The sequence below is a fragment of the Oryctolagus cuniculus genome, chromosome 5 (assembly GCF_964237555.1).
Source record: "Oryctolagus cuniculus chromosome 5, mOryCun1.1, whole genome shotgun sequence".
Lineage (NCBI taxonomy): Eukaryota > Metazoa > Chordata > Mammalia > Lagomorpha > Leporidae > Oryctolagus > Oryctolagus cuniculus.
The window spans coordinates 133,338,133-133,353,962 of NC_091436.1; the positions used below are offsets into that span (position 1 = coordinate 133,338,133).

General features: G+C 44.7%; 1 non-coding gene across 3 annotated transcripts in view; it reads left to right on the forward strand.

The window, feature by feature from the left end:
- Positions 1 to 5,252, forward strand: part of LOC127493201 (uncharacterized) — a 46,458-nt gene extending 41,206 nt beyond the window's left edge. For 2 of the 3 annotated variants that reach the window (XR_007923284.2, XR_007923285.2), the window contains one exon: positions 3,173 to 5,252. This is a non-coding gene — a transcript (uncharacterized protein). The remainder of the gene's footprint in view (positions 1 to 3,172) is intronic. The other variant, XR_007923286.2, reaches the window with a different exon arrangement.
- Positions 5,253 to 15,830: the final 10,578 nt, after the last annotated feature.

Genomic DNA, 15,830 nt, shown 5'->3' on the forward strand with positions numbered 1-15,830 from the left:
CACTGATCCGATGGCAGGAGCCAGGTACTTACCCTGGTCTCCCATGGGGTGCAGGGCCCAAGCACCTGGGCCATCCTCCACTGCACTCCCTGGCCACAGCAGAGAGCTGGCCTGGAAGAGGGGCAACCAGGACAGAATCCGGCGCCCCAACCGGGACTAGAACCCGGTGTGCCGGCACCGCGAGGCGGAGGATTAGCCTAGTGAGCTGTGGCACCGGCTTGAAATAATACATTTTTAAAAGATTTATTTGGCCGGCGCCGCGGCTCACTAGGCTAATCCTCCGCCTAGCGGCGCCGGCACACCAGGTTCTAGTCCTGGTTGGGGCGCCGGATTCTGTCCCGGTTGCCCCTCTTCCAGGCCAGCCCTCTGCTATGGCCAGGGAGTGCAGTGGAGGATGGCCCAGGTGCTTGGGCCCTGCACGCCATGGGAGACCAGGATAAGTACCTGGCTCCTGCCTTCGGATCAGCGAGGTGCGCCTGGCGCACCGTGCCGGCCGCGTCAGCCATTGGAGGGTGAACCAACGGCAAAAGGAAGACCTTTCTCTCTCTCTCTCTCACTGTCCACTCTGCCTGTCAAAAAAAAAAAAAAAAAAAAAAACTTAAAGAAAAAAATAACAGAGGAAACTGCATGAATAGGGAGTGTATGGGAACCTTTTGTATTTTCTGCTCAATTTTTCTGTAAATCTAAAACTATTCCAAAAACCAAAGTCTATTTTTAAAAATCATTAGCATACATATCATGTCCCTTGACATGCAATTGAATTAGAAATGAATAACAAAAGGATAAATTTAAAATCTCAAATGTTTGGAATTGTAAAAGATGATTATAAATAATTTATGGGCCTCAAAATAAATCATAATAAAGATCTGGCCGGCGCCGCGGCTCACTAGGCTAATCCTCCGCCTAGTGGCCCCGGCACACCGGGTTCTAGTCCCGGTTGGGGCGCCGGATTCTGTCCCAGTTGCCCCTCTTCCAGGCCAGCTCTCTGCTGTGGCCAGGGAGTGCAATGGAGGATGGCCCAGGTGCTTGGGCCCTGCACCCCATGGGAGACCAGGAAAAGCACCTGGCTCCTGGCTCCTGCCATCGGGTCAGCGCGGTGCCCCAGCCGCAGCGGCCATTGGAGGGTGAACCAACGGCAAAGGAAGACCTTTCTCTCTGTCTCTCTCTCTCACTGTCCACTCTGCCTGTCAAAAAAATAAAAAAAATAAAAAATAAAGATCTGAAAAAATTATTTGATACTAAACAGTAATTAATCACACACAAATCTTATGGGATGCAGTTTAGTAGTGAATTCATGACCTTAAATGTATATATTTGAAAAGGAGAAAACTGAAAATTCATGAGCTAAGCATACAATTTAAGGAGTTAAAAAAAGAACAGTAGATTAAACCCCCAAAAAGGGCTAACATTAAGAGCGAGACTAACACAAATCAAATATACAGTAGAAAGCATGGAAAAAGCCAGAAGTGGATTCTCTAAAAAGATTAATAATAATAAATCAAAACACTCTGGTAAAACTTATAGTGAGAGAGAGAGAGAGAGAGAGGTCTCCAAGGGCAATGTTATTAAGGAAAAGAGCAGCGTAACTAGAGATAGGACAGAGATTTTATTTATCTACTTATTTATTTATTTAAAAAAATTTTTTTTGAAAGGTAGAATTACAGAGAGAAGGCGAGAGAGCTTCCATCCACTGGTTCACTCCCCCAAAAGGCCACAGTGGCTGGGGCTGGGCGATGCCAAAGCCAGAAGCCTGGAATTCCATCTAGGTTTGCTATGTGGGTGCCGGGGGTCTAAGTACCTGGGCCATCCTCTGCTGCTTTCCCAGACACATTAGCAGAGAGCTGGATGTATTAGACCCTCAGAGTGAGGATGCTAACACGTCGAGAGGCACAGCCCAAAGACTCAGACTCCAGACCAGCTGATGCAAAAGCAAGAGGATTTATTCGGCGTCTGCACAGACAGGCCTCCTGAACTCGGGAGTCCAGAGAGCGCCCCCAGTACAAAGCCACACGGTTTATATACCCGCAGCGACCAATCAAAAGCACTATAGAGTCCATGCACACAGCAGTCCAATCCGTGAGCTGATCATGTGAAGGGCATGCGTCTTCTGTCCAATCAGCTACGGGATCACATGGGAGGCACGCACCTCGTCGCCATTTTGTTGTTTACTTCTTTAGTAGTTCCTTTCCCTGTCAGCGCCATCTTGTTCACCCTGGGGTGGGGGGAACGACGTCTCGCTCCCTTTGTTCCCCTTGTGGGAGAGCGGTGTCCCGCTTCCCACACCGTTATTTGAGTATTAGGAGGCATACAAACTGGGTTAGGTCTTAGCACGGCCAGGCACAAGTGTCGCAGCTAGCTAAGCATAGGGCCCCTTATTTTTATAGCTGCACCTAATTTTGGCTTTGGGGGAAAAAGTTTAGGGCTGTAATTTTTAAACTTTAATTTTTATTTGGGGCAAAAGTGACTTCTTGTTTTTAATAGTGTTAGCTTAAGTCACTCCATCTTGGTTTGATTTTTAAGGTTCTTCAGATGGGAAGTGGAGCAGTGGGGACTTGAATCGATGCCCACATGGGATGCTAGTGTTACAGGCGGCCGCTTTACCCACTGTGCCATAACGTTGGCTCCTGGGCAGAGATTTTAAAAATCCTGAGAGAAAACTATGACAATATTTATGCTGACATACAGAAATTTCAAATATGTGTGTGTGTGTGTGTGTGTGTATGTAGAGATGTATAGTATTTTCTAGAAACTGCAATTTGCCAAAACTGACAGCATCCAGTTGTTGCTTCAAGCAGCCATGTTTTCCTGTGTGCAGACTTTTGAAAGCACTCAGAGGACTCTGAGTTATTCAGACAGCCAGTAAACATCCCTCGGTTGGGTCACCGCTGCCTGTGATGCTGGCATCCCGTATGGGCGCCCTCTCATGTCCCAGTCGCTCCACCTCCAATTCAGCTCCCTGCTAATGCACCTGGGAAAGCAGTAGAGGATGGCCCAAGAGCTTGATCCCCTGCACCTGCGTGAGAGATCGGGATGAATTTCCCGGCTCCTGGCTGAAGTCTGGCTCAGCCTTGACTGTTACATCCATTTGGGAGTGAACCAGCAGTTTCTTTCTCTGTGTGATTCTGCCTTTCAAATAAATAAAATAATTTTTTTTTAAATCCCTTGATCTCAGGAAAGATAGGTTCCAACACTGACAGCTGAGTGGGTCTCCCTTCGCAGATGAAAAGATAGAGCTTTCCAACTTCTTTCCACCTTGAAGCCCTTGGAGCCAGGGTGGCTGCAGCCTGCTTGAGACCAGGAAGTGCAAGGCAACAGCTGAAGACAGCCAAGCTGAAGGGCCTAAGGGGGCTGTGCCCTGGCGAGTCTGCACCAGCCTTGGAATCTCTCCTCTGACTCCTGGCGGTGGTAGGTCAGCGGGGGCAGGGGAGGGGGGTGTTCTTTTTGTTTCCGCCACTGTTAGATGTTTGCTTACTGCCAAAAACATTACTAATGAATTGACACAAAATGAAGCAGAAAATCTGAATCGATCTACAACCAAGAAAATAAAGTCAATAATTGAAAATCTACACATACACATGGAAGGCCCAAAAGGTTTTGAAATAATTCTTCCTGGATTAAGAAGTCATTTTTCTTCATTACTAAACCAGCCACTCTGGTTTAATAAACCATTTATTCCAGTCATTCAAAGAACATGTCATTTCATTCTTGTATGAATCTATAAATCCTTCCAGAAAGAGAAAGAGGTCCCAACATTCTGTAGAATTAAAATAACCTTCTTATGATTAATCAAATGAATTTTGTGTGGGAAAGCAAAATGGCACATCAATCTCACTTGAGTATGTGTGTGTTATAACTCAGAAGGATTTACCAAGGGAATCTAAGACAGTTTAACATTAGAAAATCTAATCAACATATTCATTATATGATAGATTTCAGGGAGAAAAAATCCACAAGATCATTTTTTATGGAACAAGCTTTTAATTCTATTTTTCAATTTGTAATTTTTTAAACTAGAAAATTAGAAACACTATCAACTTCCTTAACCAGATAATGTATGTATCTACTCAAAATCAGTAAACAGTCATATTTCATGGTGTTATCTTAGAAACATTTCCTTTGAAACAAGGCAAGGTTGCCCACTATCTCCACTTGATTTACCATTGTGTTGGAGTGTTGGAATGGATGTGGAAGGAGTGCTATCATGGCAGAGGGAAATCTGGCTCTGCACAAGAGCTAACCAGTGCATGTTGAGTGGCTTCAAGTAGTCACCTCTCCAACCCTCTTATCAGTTCGACTTGACCTGAAGACTGGTTGAGGATCATTCATTTTCTGGTGCCGAGGGTTGGTTTGTCTATGTATCTAATCTATCTATCTATCTATCTATCTATCTACCTACCTACCTACCTTTCTGTCTCTCTATATCTCTCATCTCTCTCTCTCACTTCAGCTCCTTACTATGATACTTACTGGTGTGGTCTCTGCCCTCCCCAAAGCTCATTGTTGGACGGAGGAGCCAGGGTTACAACTTTACAGGCCAAGCTCAAGGGACCTCAGAGGATCACAATCATTTCCAAAAGGAAAAAGCCTTGCAACCAAACCACATTCGCCATCAGAAGATGCATTAGAACAGATGGATCAAGGGTTTAGAATACATAACCAGTGTATTAGGGTAGTTAACGGAGGAGATCAGCAATATGAAATGTAAAAAAGGGAAATGGATATATTTACGTCCTATTAGTTTTATTAGTGCTCATGCATTTCGGAAGATCTGTTTCTAAGCATACACTCTGTTAGGACTGGTACATTTTTCTCATGAGAACTGACCCCTTTCATCCTGTGAGCATCCCTCATCTATGATAACGCCTTGTAGTCCTGAAATCTTTTTTTGTTGGATATACTGTAGCCACTCACGCTATCTTAAGCAAACTGTTTTCATAGTACAGTCACATGTCACTTAACAGTAGGGCTGTGTTCTGAGAAATGCATGATTTAGGTGATTTTGTCATTTTGTCAGCATCATCACACAAACCTGGATGGTACAGCTTACTACACACACACACACACACACACACACACACGATTTAGCCTGTTGATCCTAGGGCCATCACAAGATAAACGAAACCACACAAGATCAAATAAATCACAAGAGAAAATGGTGCGATCAAGAGATGCTGTAACTATGAGACATATGAGGCTGCTGCTGGCATAACACTGTACACTATTGTACAGCCAGATTTTTTTCATAATTAGGAATACAGAGCAGGCATTTGGCACAAAAGGTCAGGTCGCCACTTAGGATGCCTGGGTTGAGTTTCAGCTACTTCACTTCCAATCCATCTTCCTGGTAATGCACCTGAGAAACAGCTGGTGATGGCTCAAGTACTTGGGCCCTTGTGACCCATGTGGAAGGCTTAGATGGAGTTTCTGGCTCCTGGCTTCAGCCTGGCACAGCCCTAGCTGTTGCAGCCACCTGGGAAGTGAACCAGCAGATGGAAGATCTCTTTCTCTTTCTCTCTCTCTCTCCCATGCTCCCTCTCGCTCTCACTCTCTTCTATCTGCTGGTTCACTCCCCAGATGGCAGCAATGATTGGGCAGCAAATCCAGGAGCCAGGAGCTTCATCCAGGTCTCCCATGTAGGTGGCAGGGCCCCAAACACAAGCCATCATCCACTGCCAATAGCAGGGAGCTAGATGGAAAGTGGAGCAGCCGGAACTTGAACCGGCACCCATATGGGATGCTGGCATTGCAGACAGTAGCTTTACCCACTGTGCCACAATGTCAGCACCAGAAATAAATCTTTCTTTTAAAAGTAGAACTACACACTAAAAAGACTGATAAAAAGTATAGCATAGTCAATATATAAACCAGTAACAGACATTCATTATCCTTATTAAGTATTATGGATTGTAAATAATTCTATAGGCTTTACTCAAACTTTTATGCAACTAGAAGTGTGGCAGGTTTGTTTATATCAACATCACCACAACATGTGAGCAATGCATGCTGGTATAATGTTATAGTTACAATGCTGCTAGGGGATAGGCATTTTTTAGCTCTGTTACAGTTTTGTGGGACCGCCATTGTATGCATGGTCTATCATTGATGGAAATACTGTTACAACTGTACTTGTATCAGTCAGCTTTTCATCAGTGTAACAGAATACCTGACACAGGCTACTTGTGAAGGAAAAGAGGTTTTCTCAGCTCACAGTATTGGAGGCTCAAGGACATGGCACCTGCATCAGCACAGTTCTGGTGAGGACCTTGTCTCTTGGCTACATCACATGACGGCAGATTGCAGTGCTGGGAGTGCATGGAGGGGAAAGTGGTCATATCTCAAGCCAGCAGCAGAGGGGCCAGGCTCACCCCTTTTATAACAACCCTTTTCCAAGAACTCAAGGGGCTATATGAGGACTACTTTCCAAGAGCATGCCTCAAGTGACCCAAGAATCTCCTTGGCCCTACCTCCCAGAATGCACAGTAGTTACTAATACTTTCATTCTGTGGACCAATGCCTCAGTCAATGGGTCCTTGAGGGATACTCAAACCATAGCAATGACTCTATCATATATTTTTGCATCCTTTTGCTTTCAATCTATCTATGCCTTTATACTTAAAATGCTTCTCATGTGTGTGACATTTGAATATGTGCTACATTCATATCCTCTCTGGCAACTTTTGCCCTTAATTTGAAGTGTTTAAGCCATTTACATTTATTGTTTCTATTAATATGATTGGAATTTTTTTTAAGGTTTTTAATTTATTTATTTTTGAGAGGCAGAGTTATAGACAGAGAGAGGGAGAGACAGAGAGAAAGGTCTTCCATCTGCTGGTTTGCTCCCCAAATGGCAGCAATGACTAGAACTGGGCTGATTCAAAGCCAGGAGAAAGGAGCTTCTTCCTGGTCTCCCATGCAGGTGCAGGGGCCCAAGGACTTGGGCCATCTTCCACTGCTTTCCTAGGCCATAGCAGAGAGCCGGATTGAAGAGGAGCAGCTGGGACATGAACTGGTGCCCATAAGTGATGCTGATGTTGCAGGCAGAGGCCTTGCTGACTGTGCCACAGTACTGGCCCCTCCAGCTTTCTTCTAATGCCTTCCAAGGGAGGCAGCAGGTGATGGCTCAAATAATTGGGTTCCTGCCACCCACGTGAGACATTAGGATTGAGTTCTGGGTTCCTGGCTGTGGCTTAGCCCACCCCCAACTATTGTGGGCTTTTGTGGAGTAAACCAGCAGGTGAGATGAGAACTCTGTCCTTTCTCTCTCTCTTTCAGATAAATAAAATAATAAATGACATTTTTAAAAAGCAATTTTTGTAGTGCATATCTGCTATCAGTAACTTTTCTAGTTCTTTTCTATATCTGAAAATATCTTCATTTCTCTTCATTCTTGAAGAATTCTTTTGCTGGATATACAATTCTGGGCTTAAAGGATTTTACTTTTAGCACATTAAAATGGAATGTTGTTGTCCCGTGGCTTCCATGATACCCAGTGAAGAGTCATATCATTTTTCTACCATTGGTCTCTTGAATGTACTATTTTATTTTTCTTGGTTACTTTTCACATTTTCTTTTTTAGTAGCTTAATTATGATGTGTTTAGAAGTAGTTTTCTTCGTATTTATCAAGCTGTAAGTTTCCTGAGCTTCTTGGATCCGAAGTTTAAATTTATCACCATAATTAGTAAGTTTTTGGCCATTGTTTCTTTATATAATCTTTCTGTGCTGATGTCTATCTCTTCTTCTATGAATTGAATCATGTGTGTGTCAGATAACAATATTTTCCTAAAATTCAGTGAAGTTTTAGTAATTTTTTTTTTTTTTGACAGGTAGAGTGGACAGTGAGAGAGAGACAGAGAGAAAGGTCTTCCTTTTGCCGTTGGTTCACCCTCCAATGGCCGCCACGGCCGGCGCGCTGCGGCCGGCACACCGCGCTGATCCGATGGCAGGAGCCAGGAGCCAGGTGCTTTTCCTGGTCTCCCATGGGGTGCAGGGCCCAAGCACCTGGGCCATCCTCCACTGCACTCCCTGGCCACAGCAGAGAGCAGGCCTGGAAGAGGGGCAACTGGGACAGAATCCGGCGCCCCAACCGGGACTAGAACCCGGTGTGCCGGCGCCGCTAGGCGGAGGATTAGCCTAGTGAGCCGCGGCGCCGGCCAGTTTTAGTAATTTTTTAAAAAGATTTATTTATTTATTTAAAAGGCAGAGTTACAGAGAGAGAGAGAGAGAGAGAGAGAGAGAGGTCTTGTAAGCACTGGTTCACACCTCAGATGGCTGCAACAGCTGGAGCTGCGCCAATCTTAAGGCAGAAGCCAGGAACTTCTTCCAGGTCTCCCACACTGGTGCAGGGGCCCAAGCACTTGGGCCATCTTCTGCTGCTTTCCCAGGCCATGCAGAGAGCTGGATTAGAAGTGGAGCAGCTGGGACTTGAACCAGCGCCCATATGGGATGCCGGCACGGCAGGTGGCAGCTTTACTTGCTATGCCACAGCCCCCGGTTATTCCCCCCCCCCCCAATCTTTTTTCCTACTTGCTATTTACATCACTATTGATTTAACTGATTTTGATTCAAGTTCACTCTTTTCCATTTTTTAGATTCTGTTAAGCCTATTGAGCATGTTTTTCACTTCAGATATTATGCTTTTTAATTTTGAATTGCCATTTGGTTCTTTTTTATTTCTTTTAAGGATTTATTTATTTACTTGAAAGAGTTTACACAAGAGAAAAGGAGAGGCAGAGAGAGAGAGAGAGAGAGAGGGAGAGAGAGAGAAAGAGAGGTCTTCCATCTGCTGGTTCACTCCCCAGTTGGCCACAACGGCCAGAGCTGTGCCCATCTGAAGCCAGGAGCCTTCTCCAAGTCTCCCATGTGGGTGCAGGGGTCCAAGGACTTGGGCCATCTTCCACTGCTTTCCCATGCCAGAGAGCTGGATTGGAAGTGGAGCAGCCAGGACTCAAACTGGCGCCGATGCTGGCACTCCAGGCAGCAGCTTTACCTGCTACGGCACAGCGCTGGCCCCTTGGTTCTTTTTTATAGTTTGTATTTCTCTGTTCAAATCTCTCACCTATTCATTCATTATGACTGTGTTTTCTTTTAAGTCCTTGAATAAATGTATCTGCTCTGAAACCTTTATCTACTAATTCCTGGAAGGGGAGTTATGTCAGGATTGTCTTCCTTTGATTGCTTTTGTTTTGATTGTTTTCCTGACTTTTTTGCAAGTGTAGAATCTTTTCTTGGGTACTGTGGAGCATCTGGATTCTGTTTCTTTCCAAGCAGTTAACTTGGGCTTATAATTCCAAATTCTCTGCCCTGAGATGGAGAACAGGTGTAGTTTTTGCTCTGCTCTTCCAGCTTTTTTTTTTTTTTTTTCCTGTTTATTTTCTAGCGGACTCCTTAGAGGATCCCCTTCCCTGCATAAGTCAGGAGTCAGTCAAGGATTTGGTCAAATCTTTATGAAAATCCTTATGAAGCCTCTGTGGCTTGTCCCTTTGTATAGATTTTATTCCTAACCTCCATATTCTCTGACTTGTCAAACCAGTAAGACTAGCAGCTTTATGCCTGAGTTCTGGCCATCCCATGCTACCCATTCTGGAGAGCCCTCAGGCAACAGCTTACAATTAATCACACATCTTATCACCTTCCCTTCTCTGAGTGATTCACTGCTCTCCAGTTTCTGCCTGCTCTGGTCTCTCCAGGCCCTTCAAGCAGTTGTGGTGTTAACTTGGTCTGGGATCCATAATTGTTGTAATACAATACGAGCCCCTCCAACTTTTGAAACACTTCAAGTGAAGATGTTGATTAGTCTGAACAGTAGCGGGAAGGCTCAAGGGGAGACCTACGTTTGGTCTTCATTGGCTTTGAGCCATGTTTAAAGCAGTGAGAATTGAAGCGATTAGCAGATACAGCAGTGGGGCCCTCACTCCCACATTAGCAGGTACAGGAGGAAAAGGGGAAGTGATGGAGGAGACTGAGGAGGAAAACATGCAGTGGAGAAAAACCTCAGGGGATTTTCTTCCTTCCTTTCTTTCTTTCTTTGTTTCATTCTTTCTTTCTGACAGGCAGAGTTAGACAGTGAGAGAGAGAGAGAGACAGAGAGAAAGAAAGGTCTTCCTTCCGTTGGTTCATCCCTCAATGGCCGATACAGCCTCCGGCACTGCGCCGATCCAAAGCCAGGAGCCAGGTGCTTCCTCCTGGTCTCCCATGCGGGTGCAGGGCCCAAGCACTTGGGCCATCCTCCACTGCCTTCCTAGGCCACAGCAGAGAGCTGGACTGGAAGAGGAGCAACCGGGACAGAATCCATCGCCCCGACCGGGACTAGAACCTGTGCCGGCGCAGCAGCGCAGCAGGCCGAGGATTAGCCTAGTGAGCTGCGGCACTGGCCCCTCGGGGGAATTTTTTAAACTCTCCGAGGCTCAGTTTCTTTGTCCATAAAACTGGAATAACAATTTCCTTGTAATCAGCGTGAAAAACAGAAATTATGTATTCATGGTGTTTGGGAAACAGGCAGCAAAAGGATGGCTATTCTGCCTCTGAACATCTTTTATCAGGCCAGCTTCCTTGGAATGAAGATCTCCCACGTTCCCTCCCATGGGCTCATGGAAACTGTGTATTATGAAAAACCTGTGCATGCAATTCAAAACATTTTTGCATCAAAATAAATTTACATTTTAATTCCCTTTCTTCAGGAACTTTCTGATGTGCCCTCCTGTATATAATCGTAACACTGTACTTTATTCCCTGCTCTGAAGGAGGGGCTCAAGCCAAGGCTTTGCTGAAGGGAGGACAGGAAATGGCGGGGGCTGGTAGGGAGAAAGGCAAGCGAACTCCTTCGAGGGCAGAGAACAGTGTCCAGTGGGTGGGCAGAATCGATGGAGCAGCGTCCGAGGAAGGCAGAGGGACTCATACCCCATCCCACCTGTTTTTAAAAATCGATGCCTGGGCTGAACACATCAGAAGCAAAGAGTGGGCACCACTGGCTTAACACAAGAAAAAAGTAGAGAAGGGAGGGAGGGAGCGAACGAGGGAGAGAGGGAATTTCCATTTATAAAAATTGCGCTTTCTGAGATGCCAGCAGTATTTCACAATGCAGACATCTTCATTTGATTTCCTGGTTTCCAGAAGAACTGAGCTCTCGTCTGGTTTCTACTTGGCTGCTTGCTGGTATGAATATGCAGTTCTTCCAAAACGTGCAATAGCTGCTGAAGAAGTGAAGCTTCATTCTTTCTGGCATATTGTTCCTAGACTCCTATGTCTGAAAGATGGAAATAAGAAAAAAAGAGTGGCGAATTTTTCTTCCCACAAAAAAAAAAAAAAAAAAAAAAAAAAAAGGAGGGGGTGAATGTGAAGAATTCTGGAAGATTTCATCCCATTTGGGAGTGCTTCTATGAACTAAAGGTTCTGAATCAGTCTGTTGGGATGGAGAATCAGAAGGGAATGAGTGCAGTCCTTCCCGGTGGTTCCGTGCTAAACCCACGCAGCTCAACCCAGGCGCCGCAGCCATGGTGGTGCTCTGCAGCACTCCAGAGAGCAGCACTGGTGCCACCACTACAGTATTCCTGCTGCGTCCTGTGTGTGCGCGCCTGGCGCTCCCTACCAGGCAGGCTCCTCTAAGGCTTTGTTTCAGAGAGGAAAAATCAGGCTCTGGGGTGAGAACTCGCCTGCCCCTACACAGAGGTGGGGTTGATTTCGTGTATCAGCTTGAGGAGGTTGCGGGCCAGGTTGTTTGATTACACAACAGCCTAGATGTTGCTGTGAAGAAATGTGTCAGTGTGATTCACAAGTGCAAGCAGTTGTCTTTCAATGGAGCAGGGGACTCTCCGTCAGTCCAAGTCCTGAGAGCAAAGGCTGAACACCTTGCTTCCAGACCCTTCTGAGGAACTGTGCATGAGTGCCTTGAAGAGTATTTCCCAGCAGATAGTACCCGATTGATGTCCCCTTGGAAACTCCAGATCTGGACCTCTTTATAGATGGAAGCAACTAAATGGATTAGGGAAATTAAAAGGCTAAATATGCACTAGAAACCTTTCAAGAATCTTAGGAAGCAAAAGCATTGCCACAGGTACCTCTGCCCAAAAGGCTAAACTCATGGCCCTCACCCATGCCTTACGCCTTGGAAGAAGCAAGAGAGTAAACATTTATACTAAGTATGCCTTTTTCCTGTATTGTGAGCCTATTTGGACTTTGTGGAAGGGAAGAGGGTTGTTCTTAAGTTTTTCTGCTGAGAAGGGCAATCTTCCAAAGCCAAGTGGCTTAGAACATCCTCACAGCCACCCAGAGGGGAAATCTGTGACCTTATTAAAAAAAGGACGCTGTGTACACAACCCCAAGAGCTCTAGGGACACTGTCCTATCTCTGTAAGATATGCCTGTCCAGTTTACAGTCTGATCCCCACCCTGAGCCTTAATAGCTCTACTGATTTGAGGTTAAAGGTCCTTGGTTAGAAAACTATTCATCTGGGGCCAGTGCTGTGGCATAGTAGGCTAAGTCTCTACCTGTAGCACTGGCCTCCCATATGGGCACCGGTTCGTGTCCCAGATGCCCCACTTCCGATCCAGCTCTCTGCTTATGGTCTGGGAAAGTAGTAGAAGATGGCACAAGTGCTTGGGCCCCTGCACCCATGTGGGAGACCTGGAAGAAGCTCCTGGCTCCTGGCTTCAGATCAGCCCAGCTCCAGCCATTGTGGCCATCTGGGGAGTGAACCAGTGGATGGAAAAGACCTCTCTCTGTCTCTGCCTCTCTCTGTCTTTAACTCTACTTCTCAAATAAATAAATCATAAAAAAAAAACCCTGTTAATCTTCTGATTTGCATTTTGGGTTATAGGAGTATTGACATATTGCTCAAGTTATTTCACAACTAGTTATTTCACAGCTGCAAGAGAAATCATGCAGAAACTACCTTTCTCAAACCTGCCCTCTTCCAACAAGCTACAAACTGTTTTTCAAACTTAATTTCTTATATAACACCAAGTGTCCATTTTAAAAAGAGCTGTATTTTATTTAGACAAGCAGATGACAAGGAGAGAGAGAGAGAGACAGAGAAAGAAAGGTCTTCCACCTGCTGGTTCACTCCCTAATGGCCACAAAGGCCTGGGCCTGTCCAGGCAGAGCCAGGAGCCTGAAACTCCATATGGGTCTCCCACATGGGTAGCAGGGGCTCGAGCACTTGAGCCATCCTCTGCCGCCTTCCCAGGGGCGTTAGCAGGGAGCTAGAAAGGAAGCAGAGCAGCCGGTGCTCCAGTATGGGATACCGGTGTTCTAAGCAGTGGCTTAACCTGTTGTGCCACAACACTAGCCCCAGAATCGCCCATTTTTGCAGGAATTTTTGAATTAGGACTAACACTTGTAATAATGGTATTGAGAATTTGCTTAGGGCATAAATTCAGAATTCAGTATGTAACACACACAGAAACTTTGTAACCAATGTCTTTGACTTGCTCTCCTTTAGAAGTCAGGACCAAGGAAGACACATTCCACCGTGTCAGAATTTTCCATTCCCCAAATCCTCTGCTCTGCCCCAGTCACCAGGGAGCAGCCGGATGGAGTCAACACTCCTGTTTCATAGATGTGGGATGGAAAAATCAACAGTGGGGATTGTGTAACTGTGAAAAAGGGTGGCACATACACAAACACACACGTAAATACATGTGTGTACTTATATAAAATGTGTATGCCAATCCCATGCTAGATACTTAAGTAATTATTAACAGCTCTCTGGGTGAAGAACAGGGAAACAGGAGACAGAGAGGAGATGAGCAATTATTTTCATTGCATTCCCTTTTCTTTTGTTGAGCATTTTTTGGTGTTTGTGTGTTTGCTTCTCAATTGCATTTTTATTTAGTTTTTGTTTAAAAAAAAAAAAAAACAAGAAATAAAAGGTTGAGATTTCCAGGAGGAGAAGGGATTCTGCCTCACGCTGGACCACACACACCTGCCTGAGCATCCGGCCTTCCTGGCCTGCCCTGTGGATTTCAGACTCAAGACTGCAGTGCCAACACTTACCTGAATTGCCAGCTGGTGCCTGCCCTGAATATCAGAATGCCAGGTGCTCACAGTCAGGTGATCAGCCCCTTAAAGGAAACAGAGATGGATGGATTTGGGTGGACGGACGGACGCATGGACAGACAGCTAGATAGGCATATGTAGAGACAGATGACAATGATCATGCTGATGATGAAGAAATATGGATGGATAGACAGACAGAAATTATCTAAAGGTTTTGTATATATCCCCCGGCTCTGTTTTTCTGGAGAAGCCTGACTGATACACGTGACTAATACATGGCAAAGCCAAGACCCCAGGTCATTCTTTTAAATCTTCTGTTATTTCTTCGTCAGTGCACTTCCACTTTGTTTACATAGATCCAAATATATTTCATTTTTTAAAAAAATTTGTGATTAATCTGTAATAGTTGTGTATTTTGTGGGATGTAATATAGTATTTCAACATATGTGTACAGCATAAACAGATCAAATCATGTCATTAGCATTTCAATTATGCTTGGAGCCTACGAGCCCCTCTCTTCTAGTCCTTCATACAGTATTTATACATTTTGATGAGCTATAGTCTCTGCACTGTGCTATGCAACACCAGAACTTGTTAATTCTTTCTTACTGCACTACCATTATCCAACGTCCTCTATCCCACTGCCCCCAGCCTCCAGGACGCTATTCCACCGTCAGATTGACTTCTTAATTGTCCATGTGTCTGAGGAAGCAATATTTTCTTTCTGCATCTGGCTTATTTCACTTAACATAGTGACCTCTGGTGACACTCATTTTGCAGAAAGTGACAGGACTTCTTTTCCTTTTTAATGACTGAACAATATTTTCTTTATCCATTCATCCAATGACACACACCTAGGGTTGATTCCATATCTTGACTTATGAATAGTGCTGCAGTGAGCATGGAAATGCCAGTTTCTCTCTGATATGCTCATTTCATTTCCTCCAAATATATACCCAGGGGTGAGATACAGGGCCATGCAGTAGATCTATTTTTGGATTTTGTTTGGTTGGTTGGTTGGTTGGTTTTGAGAGCCCTCCATAGTGTTGTCTGTGTAGCTGTGCTAACTTGCGTTCCCAGTGTATAAGGGTTCCCTTTTCTCCACGTCCTCACCAGTATCTGCTATTTGTTGTCTTTTTGATAACACCATTTTAACTGCAATGAGATGTTCTCCCACTGTGTTTTTAATTTGCATTTCCCTGGTGGCTACTGAAATTAAGCATTTTTTTCTTATATTTGTTGGCCATTTGTATTTGTTCTCGTGAGAAAAGTGTCTTTAGATCCATTGCCCATTTCTAACTGGGCTACTTGGTTTTCGTTGTTGTTGAGTTTTTTTGGTTCCTTACATGTCTGGGTGTTAATCCTTTGTCAGATGTGTAGTTTGCAAAATGTGTCTACAACTCTGCAGGTTGTCTTTTCACTCTGCTGACTGCTTTGCTAGGCAGGTGATTCTTAGTCTGATACAATCCTGTTGGTCTATTTTGCTTTTGAGATCTTATCCAAAACATTGTTGCCTATACCAATCTTAAAGTGTTTCCTATTTATTGTTTCCAAGTAATTTCATAGTTTCATGACCTCCACTTAGGTCTTTCTTCCCTTTTGAGCTGATTTTTGTATAAGATGAGAAGTAGCGGTAAAGTTTCCCTCCTATGCCTATGGGTATCTAGTTTTCCCAGCACCATTTATGGAAGAGAGTGTATGTTCTTGGCACCTTTGAAGAAAATCAGTTGGCTATACATACGTGGATTCTCTTCTGTTCTCTGTTCTGTCCTCATTTTCTCCTCTGTTCCATCAGTCTGTGTGTCTGTTTTCATGCTAGTACCATGCTCAGTAATAT